Genomic DNA, 24225 nt, shown 5'->3' with positions numbered 1-24225 from the left:
GCAGGAGTCACCTGGCAGCTCGCGAAGCGGGCGCTCTCGGGGGCGCACGGGGGACACGCACACGTCAGTCCCGCCGACGGGCAGGCCACTCACGCTGATACCCTGGCGGCTCCACTCACGCCCTGAGTTGTTCGGACCACAGCAGAAGTCATCCCGACAGCCACCCGCACGACGACACAGTGACACACTCACCCACGTCCTCCGGACAGCCTCACATTATTCACAAGCTGACACGCAGTGACCCACGGTCGTACACAGACAGCCGTGCACTACTTACAGTCTTGCTGTCCCACACATGTCACCCTGACAGTCATCTACACACAACGACACGCAGTCACTCACTCACGTACGCTGTCACACCGCCACATACAAGTCAGCCATCTACACACTATGATGCCACACACACCGTTACATGTCCCCATCCGCTGTCACACCCAGTCACAACTGGGGATAGGCACACAAAGAAGTCGCTCCGACAGTCACACACTCGCACTCACAACGACTCACACAGGCGCACACTGTCACACAACACACATCCACCCCTAGACGGTGAACCTCAGACCCAGATCGCTCTGACGGCCGCACAGTCACAGGCGATCACGCCCAGGGGCAGCCACACCTCGGTTATCCGCGCTCGCGCGTCGGGTTTTAACTTACTGGCGCTGCCGCGCACTAATTGGGCTGTTTACTAATTGGCCCTCGCTGCCCTGCGGGGGCCTCGGATTCCGAGTTGGCAGCGGCCAATCGAGGCCTATATCCTCCCGGCACGGTGAGCTGGCGTCCCTCCAGGCTGGGGCTGCAGTGCGGGACACCCTTTCTCCCCCATTTTTCCGAGATCACCGCCCCCACCCAATCAGGAAGGTCCCGGCTGCGCTGCGCCCGGCGCGTCCTCCGACGATGGAGGCTCGCGTGCCTGGGACCCGGGACCGGAGGCGTCCGAGCCCCGCTCGCCCGCTGGGCCGGGGCGGGACGGTGAGGTGCAGCTGCGCCGTCCGCGTCCCCTTCCCTCGCCGGGGGAGGGAACTTTCAAACTTAGTTGGGAGGCCAGACGGTCCGCGCGTCCGCCGGCCGGTGCGCGGGTCCGGGCGGGCTGGAGCCGAGCGCGGCTTTTCGTCACTCGGAGCCCGGATTGAACTGCGCGCGTGGGTTTCCCCGCGGCCCCGGCGCAGTCGCGCGGGCTCCGTGGCTATGCGTGGTGAGTGCGCGTCCGGTGGCTGGATCCGCGGCCCTCCCAGGGTCTCTCCACCCCCTGCGGGATTTTTGCCCAGCCTCTTGTCCTGGGGATGCTGCAGAAGGGGGCGTCCCGGCGCGGATCGCTGGGCCTCCGGGGCTGGGCCTCGCGGAGTGCGCCCTCAGGCCCTGGGGGAGCGGCTCGGGCAAAGCCCTGCGCAGTTTGCTCGGGGCGGGGACAGTGGGGCCACCAGGGTCTGGGGCGACGTGGAGCGGGGGTGGGCGCCGAGTGAGGTCTCGCGGAGGGTGTGGGTGATTACCTTTTGTCCAGTGACCGGCAAAGTTAGAAGCCGAAGAGGGGGATGGTAGCCTCACGAGAAGGCCGGTTCTCAAGCTGCTTCCAGCCTGATGGAGGGAAAATAGATTAAAAGTAGCAAGTGAAGTTTTTAGGGAGTAGAAGGTTGGGTGTGGGGTCAGCTGGTCTGTCTCCTGCCCTTGGCTTTGTTATTAATATTTTTTTAAATACGAAGTTGGCAAGGTAGGTTTCAGTCTCTAGTTTGGGGGCATGGGTGGAGATTGGGGATTTGTGCTTCAGAGTCTGGGCGGCGGGGGTGGGGGGCCGCTTAGCCGGTAGTGTTCTCTTTGGGGGTGGTGTTTCTGTAAGTGAGGCCGTCCCAAATAGGGGCCTTTGGGAGGCAGGACGCAGCCCAGGCCCCTGCTTTTTTCTAATGCTCCACAAACCTCTGACTCAGCACCAGAACCCGTGTGAACGTCGGCGGGGAGGGCCCAGGCAAGCAGGGAAGGAGAAGCGGGGGATTCTGGCTTCTCTCTGCCATCCAGGCCCCCTGGCCCGTAGCTGAGGATGCCTCCAGAGTCTGGGGTCCAGCTGGGGCACCAGGATAGGTGAAAGGAAAGTCTGACCTTGCACTTGTATGTGAAACCTGCTAGTCAGTCCTTCAGGCTAGGGCAGGATGAGAAGGAGAGGTCGACTAGGCTCATCTAGAGAACAGAGGTCTTTTGATAGCCGATTCCCAAGTGGGCGTGGTCTTTGGTGGTGGGGTGGGGCCCTGCTGTGACCAGGAACTCCCCTTTTAGGGTCCCTGAAGCTAATGGTGAAGGGCTGGGGAAGGAAATGCCCAGGCTCCACCCTTACAACTGGTCACTAGCAAAGCTGGAAGGGAAACTGAGGCCCACGGTGCAACAGTCACCACACTTGGGGCTTGTAGACTGGGCTGCAGAGTCGGGACACAGCCCACACACTGGGAGCTGTCTCTGGAGCCCAGACAAGAGACCTGTCCCACAGGGACCAGGCCTTGGAAACACAAGGGCAAGAATTTGCTCAAGTGATGCCATACAACTATAGGGCAGTTGACCTGGAAGGGCCCTTGGCGACCGTCCCCTTGGCGACCATCCCCTTGGCGACTGTCCCCTTAGCGATCCTCTACACAGAGATTCCCAGCCTCTTTAAACCAAAGTCACGAGCAGTGGTTGTTCTTTTGGTATCTTTTGTTTGAGAAAATACACAATGACAAAAAGCTGCTATGGTTTCATTTTTGCTTTGAAATAGACATGTATTTTATTAGTCACAAAATTTTTGCGTGCATTAGAAAAATAGCTTACCAGATTAAAAGCAGTCGTATTACTTATTCAATGTAATAAAGGTGCTTTTTGAACATATGGGCTTGTGGCCCTGTGGGCCCCAGGATCAGTGGCCATGCTGGGAACCATGGGTCTCTTCCTTCTTCTTTGCGTCACAGAAGGGGAAACTGAGTCAAGAAGGAGTGAACTCACGGGTTATGTAGCAATTAAAAGCAAAGCTGAGGCCTGAGCCCAGGTTTCTTGACTCCCAGCTGGACACTCCTTTGGCCTTCCAACGAGTTTCCATCATGGTCAGGGTTAGGAGCCTATGATGTCCTTCCTGGGGTGGCTATGAACTCCCTTTACTCGGGGTTTGGCAAGGCACTTTACCAGGCTGGGGGATTGCTGGCAGCTCCCTGCTCAACTGTGGCAGACCCGTGTGAACTGGCCGTTGGAACTGGGCAGACCTGGGTTCCCATCTCCATGTGTGGCTTTGTGACCTAGGGAGAATGATTTTTAGCTCATTTTTTACTGAGATATGATTTACATACAATGAAATGCAGATTTTAAATGTACAGTTCCATGAGTTTTGACGAATATAAACACCCATGTAACCACCATCCCAATCCAGACAAAGAACATTTCCATTACCCCAGAAAGTTCCTGCCCCTTTCCGGTCAGACTCCCTGTCCCCAACTCCAGAGACAACGATTTCTAGTACCAATGCTTTAAATTCAATTTAAGTATATTAACTATATTTAAGTTCTAGAACTTCATATGCAGCATAAACATTTGTGTGTCTGGCTTCTTTTTGCTCCATGTAATGTGTTCGGGATTCGTCCATGTTGTCATATGCATCTGTAGTCTGTTCCATTTTTTTGCCAAGTAATATCACGTAGTATGAATATAGCACAATTGGTTTATCCATTCACCTGCTGAGGGACATTTGGGTGTGTTTCCAGGTTGAGGCTGTTACAAATAAAGCTGCTGTGAACATTCTTATACAAGTCTTTTTGTGGGTGGGGCAAATTATTTAATATCTCTGAGCTTTGGTCTCCCCTTGAGGAGAACATTGCCTACCTCTGAATTTCAGGAGGATCAAGTGAGGTGATGTAGCCCGGGACAGTTCTTGGCTCTTACCAGCTATTAATTAGGTAACGATGGTATCAACCATCTGGGACCTATTCCAGTGAGAGGCTTAGCATCTCTTTTCCAAGCATCCTTCATCTCTGGTCTAAACATCCTTCAAGGCTAACTTGGGTACCACTTTCCCCATGTAGTGCTCCATGGCCAGCAAACTTCTCTTTTCCATCAGTTTCCCCCAAGAACTGAAACTTCATGGGATGTGGCATGTTCTGCTATCCATCATTCAATTGACAAACATTTATTGATCATTTCTTTGGGCTAGGCACTGTGCTAAACGACCAATACTGCAGCAGTGAACAAAAGTGACTCAGATCACTGCCCTCTGGAGCTTATATATCAGCATGGGAAATTGTAAATATACGGGTGAAATATATGGTATTATGATTGATGGCAATACAACTTTGGAGAAAAATGAAACAGGGAAGAGGGTTTGAGGGTGTCAAGGCCTGGGGTTGGTTTGCAATTTTAAACAGGGAGATTGGGGAAGACCTTGCGGTCTAGACCAGTGTTTCTCAAAACTGTGGACACATTAAGAATCATCTGGCAAGATTTTTAAAGCAGATACCTGGGCTCCACCCACAGAGATTCTGATTCAGTTGGTCTGGGGTGGGCCCTGAGAATTTGCATGTCTAGTGAGCCCCCAGGTGATGCTACTGCTGGCTCAAGAACCACACTTTGTGTAGCAGTGGTTTGGTTGTTTGTGTACAGGTTTTTGTGGGCTCCTGGCAGGCAGGAACCGTGCCCAGCACCTGGCACAGTGCCTGACCCATAATTGCTCAGTAAATGAATGATTCATCTCTGCGCCCACACAGCTCTGGGCACAGCATTGTGTAAGGACTGGGACCTCGACAAGCTTGGTTAATGAGTGTTCAGAGTCTCTTCCTGACAAAAATCCATGAAGTGGGATTGAAACATGGACTTGATCTGGACTTGACGTATGTGGGGTCTGCTCTGCATCCCTGGTGGGTGAGATCCGCACAGCTTCTTTCCGCAGGGGCACAGGTGGCTGCAGGTGGGTCCTGCGGAAGGAGCCCTGGGCCAGGTGAGCTGAGGGCTGAGATGGCTGGTCCCAGGGAGTGCTAGAAGGATGCCTGCATCTCTGTTAGGAAGCTCTTCTTTACTTTCCGTCTAAAGAGGTTCCCTATGGCTCTTCCCCCAACTTGTGCTGGAGGCTCCTCTAGGACCCCAGGGCTTGGGCATGCGTGGAGCAGCAGCCTGACCCTGCTGCCCCCAGTCTTGTGGGTGACCATGAGCATGTCAGTGCCCTTCTCTTGGGCCTCTGTTTCCCTCTGTGCAAAGGGAAAGCAAATCAGTGACCCTCAGCCTAGGGGGACGGTGTGGTGTGGAAATACAATGAAATAAAGGCTGAGAACATACTTTGTAACTGTGGAGTGTGGTACCCTGGGAGGGGTGTGGAGGATGCTTTTTGAGGAGATGGGCTGGCATGTGCTTCAGAGGGTAGGAACCACCGTGTCTGTCTTTACTTTTGTATTCCCAGAGCTGGCCTGGCACATAGGTGCTCAACAAATATTTGCTGAATTAATGCAAGAATGAATTTGGATCTGGCCAGTTGTAACCTGTGGCTCAAGGAACTGAGCATCCATTTGGCTCTTAGAATCTGAAGACTTGGTGGTGAGCACAGGGAATCCAGGGCAGGGCAGCGTCCTATGGCTGACCTCCCATTCCCAGAGGAGCTTCCCTGTGTAGGCACACAGGACAGAGCCCCTCGGTGCAAGAATCCTCCTGCTGTGTGGCCACTCGCCCCATGTGATTCTGTAGGGTGATCTGATTTCCTAGAGCTGGTCTCAGGATAGGAAGGGAGTGTGGATTCCGGAACCTGGCAGAGCTGGGTTTGAATGCTGCCTTCACCATCATCAGTGCAGGCAAGTTATTTAACTTCCCTGTGCTCAGTCTCCTAATCTGCAAAGTGGGTACATTGACACCTCCCTGGTGGAGTTGGCTTGCGGGTTGGAGATTATGCATAGGTAGCACTTGGCCCCAGCAGGAAATGCTTTTATTTCCATTCACAAAGAGCAGCCCAACTGAAAGTTAAAATGTGAGAGGAAGCTATTTTTTCACACCAGCTGCTGGGGGCCTGACCATAGACCACAGCAGGTTCTTGTGAGGGGAGGGGCCTGGCTTTCCTAACATCAGGCATGTTTGTGTCTTGGTCTCTGGATCTGATTTTCCTGGGCCTCTGGTTTGAAAAGTCTGTTGTTAGATGGTTCAGGACTGCGAATTGGGAGAGAGCTGCTCATTCCCTCCCCGTCTTTCTGTTATCTTCTTGAATCTGTGTAGGAGAGAAAGTGGATTTTGCAGGCAGAGAAAATCAGTTCACATTGCAGCTGCCCCCACTGCTGGCTTGGGCTGGTGACCTCGTGCACATCACCTAACCACTCCAGGTCTCAGTCTTCTTGTCTGCACTAGGGGACAGAAATGCCTTCCTCATATTGTTGCTGTGAAGTTCAGATCACAGTAACAGATATGGAAGTTCTCTCTAATCTAGAACATTGTTTCCCAGCCTTGGCACACTGACATTTTGGGCTGAATAATTCTTTGTTGTGTAGAATGTTTAGTAGAATCCCTGGCCTCTCTCCACTCGATGCCAGGAGCATTCCTCCAGCCCCACTGTGACAACCACACATGCCTCTGGACTTTGCCCGTGGTTGAGAACCACTGATGTGGGGAGCGAGTCGCAGGTAAACTAGAGGATGCTGGTGAGGAATGTGGCTGAGCTCTAGGGCTTGTGCTTCCTGGCCAGTATTTTAGCTCTGTTTAACTTCAGTAAATCCTGTGTCCACAACATTGGTAGTCATCTTATTTACATGGACCCAAACCCACAGGGTGATTTTTCAGCATGGTTTGGGAGCAACAGTAAAAACATATGGTAAGTAATTATTAACCTAATGAGTCGTGGTAAACTGTGATTTTATATCTTGGTGAAAAGATGTTGTATGACACAGGATAATAAATTTTGATCAATTACCCTGATGTTTAAAACTTGCTTCTGTACAATTGCTATTTCTGGTGTCTCTAAAATGAGCAAGAAGACTGTGGTTTTTCAGTGTGTAACGGCCTGTCTATTGCTGGGTTTCTGAGATGTTCAGCAGGTTTTTATTGAGTAACTGCGTGCTAGGTCCTGGGGGCTCAGCCCCTTCTCAAAGGCTCAGTGACCCAGTGGGAAAGTTTTATTTATCATATGTATGGCTATGTGCATCTGTAACCTGTTGGCTCAAGATGCAGAATAATAATTAAATATAAAATTATCGGGGGCAGTGCCAGGAGTATGGGAAGGTTTCACAGGGCAGTCTTGCAGGAATGGCAGGTGGGCTACTTGGGGGTGTGTAGAGTGGTGGGGACGTTCCAGGCAGAGGGGAAGCCATTGCAAAGGTGGTTTGAGGGTACTGTCAGCCTAAGGAGGGGGGACCTGTCTGCATGGACATTGAGACACCAGCAGAGATGGTCATGAGCCTTGAATCCCAGCAGAGCCTGGCATCCCAGCCAGTTGGGTTTTAAGTAGAGGAGTGTCTGGAACCAGAGGTGTTGTGTGCAAATATGGAACGCCTTGTGTTGCTGGATTCAGACCATCCATAACATCGGAAAGTCTAATGACTTGTGTTTCATTTCCCCCAGTAGCCAGGGGTACTCTACTTCCCAAACTTTAGCCCAACAGAATCACCTGGAAGACAGTCAAAACACAGACTGCTGGGCTCCACTCCCAAAAGTTATGATGCAGTAGTCTGGGGAGGGGCTGAAAACCAGCACTGCTAACAAGTTGATGGTGCTGGTGTTGCTAGTCTGGGAACTGCACTTGGAGAACCACTGGTCTAGACTAGAACATGGCAGGGTTTTCCTGCCTTGACTTGGGACACTAGGGATGGATTGCTGGCCGGGGACATTAGCCCTGGCTGGGACACAGTTAGGGGTTCTTCATCAGCTCCTGATGGGCCATGGGGTGAGTCTCCTTCACTGTGCGGAGAGGCTCACACTGGGTTCCCTGGAACAGACTCTGAGATGGAAGGTTTATTCGTGGGGAGGTTCTCGGCGGCGCAGGGAGTGCACGGTGGGGCAGGAGGAAAGGAAGCTCAGGCAGAGGGAGAAGCTGGCCCGTCATGTGGTTCTGACGAAGGCCATCCTACAGGGAGCGCTGGAGCTGGGGTGGCTCTCCGGGGTTTTCGCAGACCGAAGCAAGGGGATGGCCCAAACCTTTGATGCCTGCATCATCCAGCCATCGGCTGCAGGCAGTGCCCTTGGGCGAGGTAGGTCCCAGTGCAGGCAGAGCTGGGAGCCCAGCAACCGATATTCCTGTGGCTGGGGGGTGAGCGTATGGAAGGGAGCATCGCTGTGACCATTTCGGGGAGATGCATCCTGGGGAGAAAATTCATCTTCCTCTTGGTTCCCACGAAATCAAGGTTCAGCATGTTGACAATTTTTGGTGACTTCGAGTCACTTGCTGAAGATGCCCCTCTGTCTCATAATGTGAATGAGATGTGCCATCTGCCCTGTGTGGGAAAGCAGGATAGTTGCTTCTTAGGGCCGAGGGAGGTAAAACGATAATGGAGTTTTCATGGCCCCAAAGAGATGTTCTCACACGTTCCAGGGTAGAAATAAGCACAAATTATTCACTAAGTATTTATCACATCTTAGGCTCATTCACTCACATCATCTTCTTAAGTCTTCATAAGAACTATGCTAGGTACATGTGTCCCCATTTTTTAGGTGAGAAAACTGAGATCCAGATCAATCAAGTGATAAAGGTGGCAAAGTCGCTTGGTAGATGGAGCTGGGATTTGGCCTGGGCTCTCTCTGCAGCTCCCACCAAACCAGGTGGAGCCCCCTCCCTCCTGCTGCAGGGTGGAGAGTGCATGAGCCAGGAGCTTGCCCCTTGTGGGTTTTTTTTTTTTTTTTGGTGAAAGAAGGTGGGCTCCCAGCTGAGCTTCCTGCTTTAGTTTGCAACTCCAGGCATCATTTGCCAATAGAACGTCTTCACATTACAACTAATTAAAACGTGCTTATCTCGAAGTTGGGCCTTATTTGCAGGAATGATTTAGAAACTTGTTGGAAACGAATCCGACTCAGTAGTATAACTGAGGGTCAATCTCATGCATAAATTTTATTGTTTCATTGTGCTGTGTTTTGACTTGAACTGAACTTTATAATGTGGAAGAAGGACCCTGGGCCTTTTGTTTCACTCATTTATTCTGCAAATATTTACTGCACGCCTACTGGGTGCTACTTAAATTATTTAAAGAGGTTTCCCATCCCATTCCCACGCTTTCTCTGTTCTCTGCGTCCACCTGAGATATAAGTTAATTTTTATGGAAAACCAGATGGTGGATTTAAATGTGACTTTGGGTTAAATGGAAGTGCCTGGGTTCATATCCTGACACTTACAAGCTGTGTGACTTTGGACCTGTCACTTAGCCTCTCTGAGTCCCAGTTTCCTCACGTAGCTGCGTTTGCATCTCAGGCTGGTGGTAAGGCCTCTGGGAGATCAAATAAGTCATCCCCTCCCTCAATCCTGCTGCCAGGCACTGTTCAGGTCATCCGGGCCCTTTGTGGGATAGCAAGTGTAGGCTCTACCCGGGGTTTTAATGGCTTTTATAAATTCGAGAGTCTAAGGAGCTTTTCAGTTTAGGATTGGTGCAGAGCTTGCTCCCCTTGGGATGGTGTCTTTTCTCTCCTTTCAGTTCCCTTCTTTCTCATTGCAGCTTCCGCAGAGAGTCTTTAATGATCAATTAAACATTCACACTCACAAGCCTAACGCAGGCAACACTTGGCACCAGTCTCCTCAAAGGATTTGGGACACAGCCTGCCACAGCCTGCCAGCAAGGCACGTGAATTGTTCCTCTTCTGCAGGCGTAGTTCTTGCAGCGGTCTCTGCAGTAGTCTGTGGAGGTGGCCAGGAGCTATTCTCTTTGCTGCCCCTCCCTCCCAGGTTTTAGTTCAAGGGCAGAAGAATGAGTGAACCCTCAATGGGTGAATTTGGAAGCCACCTTGGCTTAGAAACAGCTGTATTTCTCATAACAATTCCATAGGCTTAGCTTCCAGGGCCTTGCAAGGGACATGTCAGTTACAAATGTCACTGCACACTGGCTGCTTTATCAGATATTTATAATTTATATGTAGTTCCTCCTAGTCCAGATGTGACTTACCAATCAGGGGTCATTTTTACCATAAGTAGAGTTGCCTAGTAACATGGTTAACATCCTGCCTTCCTCAGGTTTCCAGGGGACTTACGCTAGACAATTAACAAAGGTGAAATTCTCTTGCAACAAGGAAAAAGATTTGATTAACCCTTGATTAACCCATCATCCTTTGTTCTCCCTGAGGGCTGGTGCTTTTTGGCTTCTCTAGAAAGATGAGTGAAGTCCTCAGTATGTTTCGTAATGTGTTCCATGCTGTGTACATTTTCTGATAGATCTATGCAAGACACACAGACACAGATACACACGCACGCTGTGACCGGGAGACATGCTTTGGAGTCACCCTGGTCTGGGATCAAATCCTGGCTTTGCTGTTTATTAAGAGTTAATTCACTTGTTAATTCCTTCTTCATTCGTTCATTCATTCAGCCTCCCAAAGACCGTTCTTGCTTCCTGTATGCAGGTCTTTGTGGTAGGTGCCAGGCATGAACAGGTGATTAATACATCGTCCTTGTCCTTAGAGGGGCCACAGTCTTATTAGAGAGACAGACAAAAATAAACAATGTCAAAAGTGCGTGGTAAGCTTTACGTAGAAGTAGCACAGGAGACTGTGGGACCAGCAGGCCAGGCTGGGGATAGTCAGGGAAGGATTCTCAGAGGAGGGGACACCTACCTGTGCTTGTAGGTGGGTAGGACTTGGCCAAGCGAAGAATGTAGGGAACAGCATTCCAGGTAGAAGGAACAGCATGTGCAGAGGCATAGAAAGGGATGAGGATGTCAAGACATGAGGCTACAGAAGGGAGCCAGGGGCATTTGGAAAGCTATTTATTCTCTTTGGCCTCAGTTGCCTCATCTACAAAATGGCATTAGCAGTGCTTACTTGGCTATGAAATTAAATGAGGTAATGATGCATGTTTAAGCACTTGGTATAGCTCGCTGTAACTCCCGTTCCAAATCTATCTACAGATGCCTAAGAGCCAGGCTTTGATTCCAAATGAGACAAGGATTAAAAAATACTGAGGGGCCCGGCCCCACACTTGTACGATGCAGGTTCCTCCAGCCGCTCCTCTGTTGGTCACTTTACTCTCTCTGGGATGGAGCGCTAAATATTTTCACACACAATCCTGGATTGTGTCCCACAGTCTCATTGAAGCACATAATTGTGTTTCCATAGTGGCCTGACGTTAGCAATAAGCCCTGATGCCGTCGAGGTGTTCTCCGGGACAATTTTCTGTCTGCCCGGCCTTGCTTCCATCTGATGCTCTGGCAACGCGTCCCGTCTTGATTTTGCGGCTCCATCTTGCTTTCCTGAAAGGTGGCCGCTTCCCACATACCAGCTGGGGAAGCTTAGCTCTCAATGGCGTTTGGAGACATTTACCGTCCAGTGGACGAATGTCACCTCTCAGGATGAGCGGAGGAGCCATGGTGGCCATGACCGAGATCTTTCCGATGCATACATTGGATCCTGTCTCTTCTCTGTGCAGAGCTGCCCGGGGGCTCTCCATGCGAGCTCGGCGAATTCTAACACACCTAAATCATGTCTTCTCAGATCACAGCTTACAACCTTCCCGTGTCTTCCCTTGGCATGTGGATAACATCAGACTCCTCCTTGGCCCCCGAGTCCTCGTGCGATCTAGCCCCTGCCTGCTTTTCCAGCCTCACTCCCAGCATCTCTGTCCCAGGCACCAGGCTTTGTGCTGGGGACTCAGTGGGGAGCAAAGTCAGCCCCCCGCGGTGACTCCATCCCGACCCCTTGCTGTTTCCCAGCCCCACCGTGCTCTTTCTTGCCTGAGGGGCTTTGCACAGGCTGTTCCCTTTGCCTGGAATGTTCTTGCCCTCATTCCTCATGTGCGGGCTCCTGCTTAGCCTGCAGTCCTCGGCTGCCTCCCCACCTTCTCACACTCTGACCTGCTGATCTAGGCCGTTACCCCCATTTTTCCCTGTTGTAGCCTCTGGCGGGTTCTTCTTCATGGTAGGATGTACTTGTGTGATTACGTGACTGTTCCCGCTTCAGGACAGCAAACTTTAAAATCCACTGGGATCGTGTTTGTTCTATTCACCACCGGGTCCCTAGCACCCAGCGTGGTGTCTGCTCTGTCATGGGTGCCCAATAAAAAGTTGTTGCAAAGAATGAACGAGGGAATGTGGCGGATTTTATTTCCTAGAAATGACCACCATAACATATCCCAGGCTGTGTTTCCAAGAATAATCCACTCACCCTCTCTGGGCCTCATTTATCTGGTTTGTACATTGTTGCCAGGAGGATTAAACACATCAATGTGAGGGACACAATGTCTGGGGCCTGCGAATGTTAATAAACCGGAATTCTCAAATTCTCATTGTAGCAACACACTGGGCTCATCTCCAGCTGAAACCGAGGAAGAAAGTTGAAATGAGAGTCAAGGGGTTTGATGCTTGAAATCCTCGTCCTCATGTTTTTAATCCATGCTTGACTCTCTGGGGCAAGGGCTGGCAGACCCAGCCCCTGTTTTGCCCACTTCCCATCTCCCTGTGGGTGGTGACCTTGCCTTTGTTGGGAGGGAGGTGTCACTCCCAGTTGCTTGGGCTGGAGTGTCTGGGGCACAGTCAGCCTGGCCTTCAGAGATAACAAAATCTCTCTCCAGCCCATGGGAATGTTTCTGTTTAGCAAGCAGGACTTTTTGGTAGCCTCTCTCCTGAAGTTATCACCTCTCTTTTTTTTTCCTTTTTATTAAACTGTAAATTATGAATACTATGCTACCTGCCAAAAAGTTTAGGAAATGCGGGAAATCACCTACCTGCTGTGATCCCTCTGTGCAGATTCAAGAACAGTGTTTATGTTGACACTTTCCTTTCCATGCTTGCAAACTGCCCTACCCTTCCCTGGTCCACCGGAAACCCTTTACTCATCCTTTTCTTTTTCCTTCAAACGAGGTATAGTTTTCCTATTCATTATGTTTATTATGTCCCTTCCTCCTCCCTTCCCCCCACCCCCTCCCTAGAATATCAGCTTCACAAGGGCGGGATCTCTGTCATTTGCTCACGGACGTATCCATCAGAGCAACGCGGACTGCCAGGGCTCTGCTTGGCATTCCTCACCCCCTGGCACACCCCTACATACATGTCTTTTCTAAGTTTTGGCTCAAGCGCCACCCGCTCCAGGGGGCTGTCCCTGCTATCCTTCCACATCTGGTGTCTGTAACACTGCAGGCTCCTGGAGCTGGCTGCCCAATGTCCTTAGGGGACAGGGCCCTCAAAGGCCGTGTCTGGGAGCTTGGACTCTGACTCGAGGGCAGTGGGAGTCGTGGCGGTGTGCTACATTGTAGGAGACTCTGCAGCTGTCTTGTGGGGGAAGACAAGGCCGGGCGGGAGGGCTTGCAGAACAGCTGGGAGGTGATGCCTCTGGCTTAGGAGGACATGGATGGTGGCTTGTGGCCATGCTGTCCAGTAGGGCAGCCGCTCGCTGTTTGTGGCTATTTGCACTTAAAGTAAAAGAAAAGAAAATTGAGTTCTTTAATCATGCTAGCCATATTTCGAGTGCTCGACGGCCACGTATGGGGTGCCTGTCCTGGGCAGGGCGGAGGAAGAACATTTCTGTTGTTGCAGAAGGCTCTGTGGGTCCACTCTGGCTTGGATTGGGGTGCTGGGGAGAGAATGCAGGAAGTGGAGGGAAGCGGAGGCCTCAGCAGGTAGAATGAGCGAGATTTGGGGATGGGTCGGATGGTGATGTGTGGCAGGGAGGGGGTGTCTTCGAGAATACACCCAGGAATTAGAATTCCTAGATGGAAGAGAGTGAGCACTTTTATGGGTCCTGATTCATGTTGACATGTCATTTTCCAAAAGCTTCGTCGCGCTCCCCAACAGCACGAGAAGGTGCCCATTTTATCACGCCCTCCTGGCACGGCTCATTGTCTTTCGAAAACCCTTCGTTGCGTGTATACCCCTTGCCAAATTTGCTTTCATTTAGGATCTAACATGTGGACCGTGAGATCTTTGTGATCGGGGAATTATATGTATATTAATGCAGATTTCAATAAAAAGAGTTATGTTTGCCATTGGGGTACAGCCTGATGCTGTTTAAATGCCTCTGGCAATATCTTCAATCAGACGGCAAACAGAAAACAGGAAAGTTAGTAATAAAAAATGAATTAGGACGATTAGCAAAAGGTGAGCCGCTTCCCTCCTCGGGTGACAGGCAGAGTTGACCGAGCTTTGCTGGGTGCCTCCTGTCCAAACACTCGTCGGGATTACTGCAGCCTCCTGGGCTGGCCCAGGGGTCCGCTCAGCACATAGGACTTGGTTATTGCATTTAGTTTTGCAAAGGTCACGGACGTCCCCTCGGAGGGGCTTTGAGGGGCTCACGCCAGGATGGGGGGCTCACACCCTGGGGTGGGCTGGGGGAGCGCCTCTGTAGAGGGGTTGCTGCCCTCCCCACCATTTCTGACTCAGGGCAGGTCAGGGGCCTCTTCCTCTGAAGAAGAGACATCAGTGGCCTTGGTCCGCCTCTGCACATCCTCCGGGGCCCTGGAGAATCTCACCCACCACTCTTTCTGGCACTTTCCCCAGGATACTTCTGGGGAACCTTTCCGAGCTGTCTGGTGGTGGGGGTGAGCTCCCTTCAAGAAGGAAGTAGAGGCAGAGGCTTTAATTGACTCATGCAAACACTGGGACTCGTTCCCGTGACATCAGAGAGAAACAGAATTGTGGTGACCGAGTGAGGTGTGTGGGATTAGAGCTCAAACCAGAAGGACGCAAAACTCCCACCTGGGCGATGTTGGGATTCGCACTCACCCGGGGCAAAAGGGACCCTGTAGATCCCACAACTGGTGGCCAGGCAGTCCATGTCCCCATTCGCTGGCTCACTTCCACAGCTGGTGGTCAGGGTTGGGTAACGTTTTAGTTCATTCGTGCTGATATGACGAAACACCAAAGACTGGGTGGCATTTATTCATATTTATTCCTCACAGTCCCGGAGGCTGGGAAGTCCAAGATCAAGGTGCCGGCAGGTTCAGTGCCTGGTGACGGCCCACTGCTTCACCGATAGTCTTCTCACTCTAACCTCATGTGGCGAAAGGGGCCAGCTAGCTCTCGGGGGTCTCTTTGATAACGGCATTAATTCCAATCATGAGAGCTCTGCCTGATGACCCAAGCACCTCCCAAAGGCCCCAGGTCCTACTACCATCAGGATTTCTACATGTGAATTTTGGGAGGACACAACATTCAGACTGTAGCAGATAACATCCGCGTTAGCGATGTGGTTGCCACGACTCAGGGGTGGGTGCCCGTGTTACTGGCTGAGCTCCGCAGTGGGCTGGCAACTGCCTACACTATGCCAGCGCATGTCAAACTTGAACGTGCCTGCCGGTCACTCGGGGTCTTGTGAAAATGCAGATTCTGGTTCAGCAGGTCTCGGGTGGGGCCAGAGATCTTGCATTTCTAACCAGGTCTAGGTGATGCTGGTCAGGGGCTGCACTTTGAGAATCAAGGCGTCTGAGTGAGGCTGAGGTCCCTAGGGGCAGAGCCTGAGAGGAGGACTCTTGCAAGAGCGATTCGGTGGGGAGCACTCTCAGAGAAGCGGAGTGGAGCGCTGGGGCATGGGTGCTGCCAGAGAGGGCGTCTCACCTGGAGGCCGGCGCTGGGGTCTTTTGCACCCCGATGTTGCTCAGTCATTGGCCATGGGCTGCTGGGGCAGTATGGGGATGTTATGCCTCCTGTGCTTTTCTCTACCGGCCAAGGGCGTTTCTCCAGAGGAGGGGCAGCTGTGGGCAGCTGTGGGCAGCAGCACGGGGCCACTGGGGAACGGTGCAGAACCCGGGAAAGGGGATCTGCTTGGGACCCCATTATCATCCACACACAGGGGCTTTGCCTGAGAATGGCCTTGAGGAAGGAATGTGGACAGCGAAGTGGGACTCTTGAGCTCTCGTTTGGACTCTGCTGTCCCCTGGGGTGAGCCACTTCCCCTCCCTGGGAGCTGCTTGGGCTGCAGCCTCACGAGGTTTTGCTTGTGGTTGGTCCTTGGTCCCTGTCCTCAGGCGGGGATGGGTGGGGGTCTGCACAGGATGAGGCAACTCTTATGTCAGAGCCCAAGGGAGAGAGGGGGTGAGAGAGAGGGAGAGGGAGAGAGATAGTTTATCCCCGAGACCTGCAGTGTTCAGGGAGGGTGACCTGGCAGAGGGAGCCACTTAGGCAGGACCTCTAAGAAGGGTGGGATGGAGGCATACAGAGGAGGGGCATTTAGTTAGCGTCCATCACGGGATGGGTATTTCCTTTATGTTATTTATTTAATTTTCATAACAGCCTTTGACATAGCAAGCCATCCCCACTGTGCAGAGGACGGCTGGGGCTGAGAGGTGAGGGGACCGGGCTGTGGTCACAGTGGGATTGGCACCCAAGTCTGTTTGCCAGGAACACGCTTTCTCTTCCTGTAGGACCGCACCATGTAGGGAAGGGTGTGGGAAAGGGGAGGGGACCGGCAGCTTGGGGGACCACTGCAGACCTGTCTGGGTGGACACAGCCTTGAGCCGAGGGGCTGGGAGGACGTGGAGTGCCGGGCTCCGGAGTTTGGATCCTGTACTGGGGAGCCATGGAGGGCGTTGGGGCAGGTGTGATGTTCGCAGTGCATGCCCTCAGCTGTGGGGGCCTCTTCCCACTCGCACTCTGAGCCATCTTCTCCTCATCGTCTCAGCCTTCCCTGGCCTCAGGCTTCGTGTGTGTGTGTGTGTGTGTGTGTGTGTGTGTGTGTGTGTTGGGGGCAGGCGGAGTTCATCCTGGACCCTTCCTGTAAGCTGTTTTCTGGCCACTGGGGCAATTCGGGGTGGAGGGTGTCTGCTTTTGCTGTAGGTGCTTCGTGGGGCAGAGGATAGGCTAAGCTGTTGACGGTGGCCCTGTAATCATACTGCTGTCCAGGGGGCTTGGTGACAGCCAGGTGACAGCTGGGTGCCCTGCCCCTGTGATGATCCCACCGTCCTGCCTCCCTCCTTCCCATGTGGCCACCCTGTGCTATGCACTGGTGTTTTGGAGGTGAATGGAGCAAGGACCACACATAATTATCCCAGAGGAAGACAGATGTGGGCTTGGGGTATGTCAGGACCTTGAGGGGAGGATTCCGTTCTGAATTATCTTTACCGTCTTCACTCTGTTCCCCAACTCTGTGGCCTGGGTTTTCTCCCACAGTCAAAGCTGGCACCATCCCGCTCTGTCTCCCGCATCTCCCGTGTAAACCTCTCTCACGCAGGATGTTATGTAAGCTGCAGTCACAGCTTGGCACCTGGCACAAGATGCTGATATCAAACACGGAAACTCCTAGCGCCAAGTGGGCTGCGGGGCTAAGATGGTAGTGTGGAAGGTACAGCGGAGCGAGGGTGCGCATGAGGAGGAACTGCTATTTATTGAATACCTACTATGTGCCAGGCACTGTGCTCGGTGTCTTTTGCATACTATGTTATTTAACCCCCAGAACAGCCCTGCAAGTTATGTATTATTAACACCATGTCACAGATGGGATACCTGAACTCAGAGAGGCTGAGAAACTTGCTCAAGGTCACACAGCCTGTAAGAAGCAGAGTAGATCATGAACCTGAATCTGTCTGGCTCTGAAACTGTGATCTTTATTCCACACCGTATGTCCTTGCATGTGCTGGGGGCTTTAGCTTCCTTTTGGAGACTCTTTCACATGTGACCCCCACTTAGACTCAGAGCATCCCATCTGAGGCTTGGCTTGGGATGCAGTGTTCCCACTGCAGAGACAGGCAGACCTGGGTACAGAGGTGAGTACCCACCTTGTCCAGGTTCAAGCCAAGGTCACAGGCCAGCAGGGCTCAAAGCCAGGGGCACGACCTTCCCTGCCCCCAGCTGCTTTCCAGCTCCCAAGAGGCTTTTGTTGTTTTCAACTTGACGTTGAATAGACCAGACACACGTTCTTTGGCTGTGAGCGTATCACGGAAAATGCTCTTCTATTAGCTCCTCTACTGGTGGAACAAGCCACCTGACATTAGTGGCTTAAACCAACCGCCATTTCATTTAGCTCATGATTCCATGGGGTGGCTGGGGGGCTTTCTGGCTGGGCTGGTTGGTCTCTACAGGCTCTCTCCAGCGTCTGTGGTCAGCTGGCCAGTGGCCTAGGTGCTGGGTGGCCTAGGATGGCCTCCCTCCCACGTCTGGCAGCTGGCAGGCTGTGGGTTGGGGGCTGGCCGGTTGTGGGCCCAGCTCTGCCCCAGCCTCTCCTGCAGGAGGCTGGCTAGGGCTCATCCACCTGGGTGCCAGGCTTCCCAGCACAGCAAGGGGGAACAGGCCAATGCCCCGGTGCCTTTCAAACCTCTGCTGTGTCACATCTGCTGCTGTGCCTTGGCCAACTAAAGTCACATTTCTTTCTTTTTTTTTTTTTTTTTAAAGTCACATTTCTTGATGAGAAGGGCAGCAGCACCCAGCGCAGAGGGTGTGCCCACGGGAACGAGAAGATTCATGGTCATCTTTGTAACCTCCTGCAGCCACCGTGGCAGTAGGTTACAGCAAACATTGACTGAGTCCCTGCGGTGTTCCAGGCGCTGACAGGGACTCCGGGGTGAACAAGACAGGCCTAGTGCTGTATTTACGTGGCCTCGAGTCCAGCCAGAGAATAATCACATGATGGAACACAATGAAAGCAGGACAGGTGTGTTGAAGGAGGCCACACAGGGCCAGGAGCCCAGGTCACGGAGACCATCGGGGGTGCAGTAGGAAGACTAGGAGTCGCTAGGGGGTGGGGACAGGGGAAGCAGTCCAGATGGAGAGAACAGCACGTGCAAAGGACCTGTGGAAGGAGGGACCCGGCACCCTTAAGCACCCAATGAAGAGCCAGTTCCCTTTAAGTGTTGGAAACTTTGGGCTGAGAAGTGAATTTTTGGTTCACAGATGTCCCCTGCGCACCCCTGTGTGGTGCAGCCTCGGGAGGGAGGTGGGGCAATTCCTTCCCACGGGCAGATGTACCTGGGGGCAGCCGTCTTCGTGGGCTGTGGGGGGGGGTTGGCGGCCATGTGGGGACCCAGGAAATCCATGTGGAAGAAGAGACACCAGAGCACTGCAAACAGCGTCACTGGCACAGGGTTCAGCTCGAGGAAGGATGAGGGGGCGGCGAGGGAGGGGTCCGGTGTGGGGCTCCGGGAGCACTGGCGTGCAAGGCAAGCAAGGTACTGGGGCGCAAGGGGGAGGCGTTTGGACTCGGTTCTCTTCCCCGGTGGTCTCTGAACCGTGAACTGAGAATGAGGGATCTGGGGGAAGGGTGCACAGAGGATGCCTGGGGACCCTCGCCAGCCACATTCTGGGCCTAGAACCTTAAACCAGCCTCTGGAATTCATGTGCCAGGCCGGGAGGGCTGTCCTGGGTGGGGACCTGAGCGTCCACTTCCCCTGGGAGCGGCCTTTGTTGATTCTAGAGCCTTCGACAGGTTCTCTCAAGGCACATCGGGGGCTGTGGTTTTGGAAAAGGCCTGGCAGTGCTGGGAGCCAGAAAAACGATCGTGAACGAGCCAGCACAGATTGGAACACGGGACAAGTCAGACAAATCCGGTGTGAATCGCTGCTTCTCACTTACATCGCCGCGGAACTCTGCGCAAGTTGCTGCCCAGCCCTGAGCCTCGGTTTTCTCATCTGAAAATGGGGCCAGCTCCGTCCTCGCTGGGTCAGGTAAAGGAGGGACGGGTGGGGCTGGTTCATGGCAGCGCCTTTGCTCGTGTGCACCCGGGCTCTTCCTGTGTGTGGCTGAGGACAACGCAGGGACCCTGGGGACTGCGCCGGGCAGTGAAGAGAACACTCCGCGTACCAGGCTCCCATGTCAATGAAGCCGTCTTCCCCAGAATAAACAGAAACCATGGCAACCAGGAAGTGTCACGTGGGCCGGCAGCCCATCCCAGTGACGGCCAGGAGAAGGGCCTGTCACGGATGCAGGCCCCACTTGTGACTCCACTGGCTGTGGGGTGACCCACGGGACCCCCTTAGCCCTCCCTTCCTGCCCGAGATAGGACTGAGAAGTTCTAGAAAAATCATTCCTGACTTTGGGTTTCTGTTCAACCTCAAATTTTATTATTACTTGATTTTATTTTTAAGTCTTGTCCTGGAAGTTGAAGCCAACCTTCCCGCTACCCTCCGCCATCTCCTGATGGATGCAGTGGAAGGAGTTGCCAGGGCGCTGCTGGAGGTGGCGCTGAAACAGCGGAAGATCTGCTCTGGGAGGGAGGGCACTGGGCTTGCGGGCTCTTTCCGTCTTCAGACATCCAGTGAGGTGCTGGCGTTAACACCCCACTTTGCAGAGAGCCTCAGCCCCTTACCCAGGGTTCACCTAGTAACTGGCAGAGCTGGGATTCGAACCCGTGACTGCATGCTCCAGAACTTATTTCCACACTGTCTTTAGCTGATGTGGGGGCTCAGCCGCTAGCATGGCAGAGAAAAGAGCATTTGTCAGCTCCCTGCGTGGGGGCGACTGGCCTGTGATGCCTGCCCCCAACACGATGGGTCCAGGGTGGTAGTGGAGGGGTAGGTGAGGTGGCTCTGAAGACCAGGGAGGTTTTCCAGCCCCTGTGTTTCTGCCTCACGGCCTCCTTTTGCACCTCCGGCGGGAATGGACTTGTGCTCTTGCTTCTGGAAGTGTGGTCTTGCCTTAGCTGGAGGTTGAGGGTGGGGCTTCCTGGAGCCCCTGGCTTCTCCTTCTGCACCTGCAGCCCTCCAGAGTGGACGCCAAAGCCCCGGCTTGGGCAAACCCCTCGTCTCTCGGAACCTCGGTGTCCTTATTTGTAAAATGAGGGAATCGGTGATCTGGTGGACAGTGTAGTGTCGTGGTAGTGGGTTATCTGCAGAAGGGCCCGGCATCTTGGTTCCAATCCTGTCTCTGACGGTTATCAGCTGTGCACGTCTAGTAAGTTGCTTAACCTCCCTGTGCCTCAGTTTCCTCCTCTGTAAAATGGGGCTAATAATCATGCCTACTTAATTTGTGGTAAGGTTTGCACAGGGGTTTCATCACAGTGGGACTGGAGGAGCTGGGTGAGAAGAAAGGACAAGACCCAGTTATAGCTTCTGTCAATTCCTGAGCAAAAGCTGAAGTCAGCACAAAGTCAGCCCAAACTTACTCAGCTGTGCCCAAAGTACAGCTCTGCTGTCAGATCCCAGCCTGGGGGAGGGTGTGTGGGTTAGAGGGTGGGGCTGATTAATAATAGTACAATGCCAAGGCCAAGGGGGCATTTTAACAAAATGAGGCTGGAATGTGGCATTGTGCATAAGCCCCACAAATGAGTCCACGCAGTGGGGCTGGAGGACAGATGAAGGCTCATTTGGTGAGATCATCTGTACAATCAGACGTGAGCTGGAATTCTGAGCCTGCAGCTTGGAAACTGTGTGGCCTCAGGAGCTTACTTAACCTCTCTGAGCCTGTTGGCACAACTGAAAGGTGAAGCAACTAATTCATTTTGTTAGGTTGTTTGAGGATTGAAGGGGAATCAGAGAGGGCCAGTGCCCGGGACACAGCAGGTGCTTACTAAGTGCCAAAAGAGTATCTTTAGGGGCATTTATGTAATGTGGCTCAAAGATTCAGCCAGTGCTGCCACTGAGAGACCACAGGGGTGATGCCCAGATGTTCTGCAGAGGTTTCCTTCTGTGTTTAAGGGGCAGGGAGTCAAGCCTGAGACATTTTTCTGTACGAAAAATGAAGTTGGAGAGGCTTGTTTACCAGGGTAACCCAGGCCAGGGGTGTATGGGGCTTGGGGTGCTGCAGGCGCGTCCCTGGGCTCGTGTGAATGAGGGATGTGGGCCCTGAGTCTGAGAGCTTGGTTCAGGGCTTGATCACGGGGAGCCTTAGAGGAAAACGCAGTGTGAGGACTTTCTACCTCAAGGACAGTGGGGGCCACTGAAGGCTTTTCAATGGGGAACAGCAGGCGTGGGGTCACTTTTTTTTTTTTTTTTTGCAAGAAAACTGTACTGATTGGCCTGCAAAATGAATGGGAGAGGGTAGCTAAGAGGCTGCGCTGGGGACCCAGGCCAGAGGGGTGAGGGCCAAGGTCGCAGGGATGGGGGGCGGGGAACGAGCGGTGACAGCAGAGATGAGGGAAGCAGGGGTCAGGACACCCTCGGGTGTGCGGCGAGGCCCCTGGCGATCGGTGCTTTGCGCAGAGGAGGCGCATGGGATTAGCAACCACAGCATCCCCGTGGGCGTGAGGATCTAGACAGGGCACCTTAGAAGCGCAAAGCGGCTTTAGTCACATCCCTTGGGTGAGATCTGTTTAATAGAAGCTCGAAGCTTCCCCGCACTTACAGGTGCTGACGGGGGCATCACAATATTGTGAAATTAAGCCGTGAAGCCGACTTCATTACCAGCTTACCTGGCGATGAAGCAGCCGCCTTAGTTAAGGCTGACGGTTGGGCATGACAGAGCTAAAATTGAACTTGGCAATTACCACTCATGAGAGGTGCTCGGTGCTGTGAAAGGAAGGTTCCATGGAAATCAACCCTGGTAATCACAGGGTTTAAAATTAGGCAGTTACTATTAAGGTTGCTCTGTCGGCGTGTGCTTCAGGGTGAAGGGAAGGGAGGGTGGAAGCTTGGGTCTTGGCTGTCTTGGGTTAGTGTCCACGGCACCAGGTTTGGGTTTTGCTTTTTTTAAATGAGTTCTAGGACAGAGGTTTGAGAGACGCAGTGTTAATGTCATGGTGTAGGGCCCATCGGGATGATGGGTCATTTTTACTTACATGCGTCCGCACCTGCTTTCTCAGCTTCAGTGTTTTCTCTAGACTTGGGAGGGGGCTTCCTGAACAGCTTCGTGCCTCTCCTTGGGGTGCCGCACAGGAAGGGCTCAGCCCTTTGTTGGTTCCTCAGTGCCCTGGAGGAAGGAATGATGTGCTATGACCAAAGGTTCCTGAGCCCGCCGTGGAATTGTTTGTATTGAGCCTTGGCTAGAATACCTCGACAATCGCAGAGTATTTGCCTCCATTTTGCAGACAGCCAGTGAGGGGCCGATATGCGTTTGCAGCTAGTGCAGACAGAGGAAAAAGTTTGTGCAGATTTGGTTGTGGGTTGGCCTGGGCTGTGTGCACTGACCCTCATGAATGGGAAGATGGAAACACAAGTCAATTCCTTGCTTTGAGCCTCAGCTTCCTCATCTGTAAAATGGGGACTTGCGCTGTGCAGGCAAACTAAATAAGATAATCTCGGCACCACAGAAGCTCAGCGTGGTGGCTGTACATATTAACAGTGATATTTATGGGTAGGCCAGACTCTTTCCATAGATGACAGCTGTTTCATCAAATATCCACTCCAGGAAGGAACTATTATTCCCATCTTAAGATTGGTAAACAGAGGCTCATAGAGGATATAACTTTGTCCAGGTTCTCTGGATAAGTAAGGGGTGGGGCCAGGATTCAAACTCAGGCAGTCTGGCCCCAGAGCCAGGCCATTGTCCCTGCCCCTCACCCTGGGAACAGTTGAACAACAAGAAAACAAGCACCCTGGACAAGCTGCCTCCGTGGCTGAGAAGAGAGGAACATGAAAACAGAAATATCTTTTCCAAAAGGCTGCAGCTCCTCCACAGGAAGCTGAGTCATCTCTCTTTGTTTTGAACCATAACCATCGAGTTGCCTCAGAATCTGAAAAATAAAAATAACTAAAAAATGCTGAGTTCCTTTAAGGTGCAGGGGCCCCTCCCTAGCTCCACCCCAGAAGGAGCTGAGCAGAGGGTCCTAGAGGTGGGACCCCCTCCCACCACACTGGCTACCTTGGCCGAGTATTTATTGCAAAGCAAAGAGCACCACTGCGTCACCTTGCTGAGCCTCAGTTATCCAACCTGCCGGTGGCTGCACCTGCCCCATCCCTGCCCGCCCCATGGAGCTGGCGCTCCCAGGGTGTGTTGAGTGAGGATGGCGGGGCTGCTTGCTCACCTGCACCCCTGTGGACAGCATGGTCCCAACCCCAGAATGCTTCCTCCCAACACATGTGGCAGAATCAAGTCCAGAATCTTCTGGCCCCAGGCTTAGCTCTTGCGGACTCCCTTTCCTGAAAATACATGGTAGAGTTCAGTACGTGGTGAAGAATGCAGAGACTTTTTGTACTTGTCCCATAGTGTCATACCTCTCCCTCTTAAAATGCCTCCTTCCCTCTCTTATATCCCAATTCTTTCCCTCCTTCAAATCCCAGCTTAAATGACACCTTTTTCAAAAGTTCTTACTTAGCCGACCACCCTGAGGCCCATGGAT

The 24225-nt window shown here is 52.7% G+C and overlaps 1 protein-coding gene across 1 annotated transcript in view; it reads left to right on the top strand.

Annotated features, from left to right (window-relative positions):
• Positions 1-24225, top strand: part of TOX2 (TOX high mobility group box family member 2) — a 135059-nt gene that overhangs the window by 219 nt on the left and 110615 nt on the right. The window lies entirely within an intron of this gene.

Source organism: Propithecus coquereli, unplaced genomic scaffold, assembly GCF_000956105.1.
Source record: "Propithecus coquereli isolate 6110/MARCELLA unplaced genomic scaffold, Pcoq_1.0 Scaffold35, whole genome shotgun sequence".
In the NCBI taxonomy this organism is placed as follows: Eukaryota; Metazoa; Chordata; class Mammalia; order Primates; family Indriidae; genus Propithecus; species Propithecus coquereli.
Note: the sequence above shows the minus strand (reverse complement) of the source record. Positions and strands in the feature narration are given on the sequence as shown.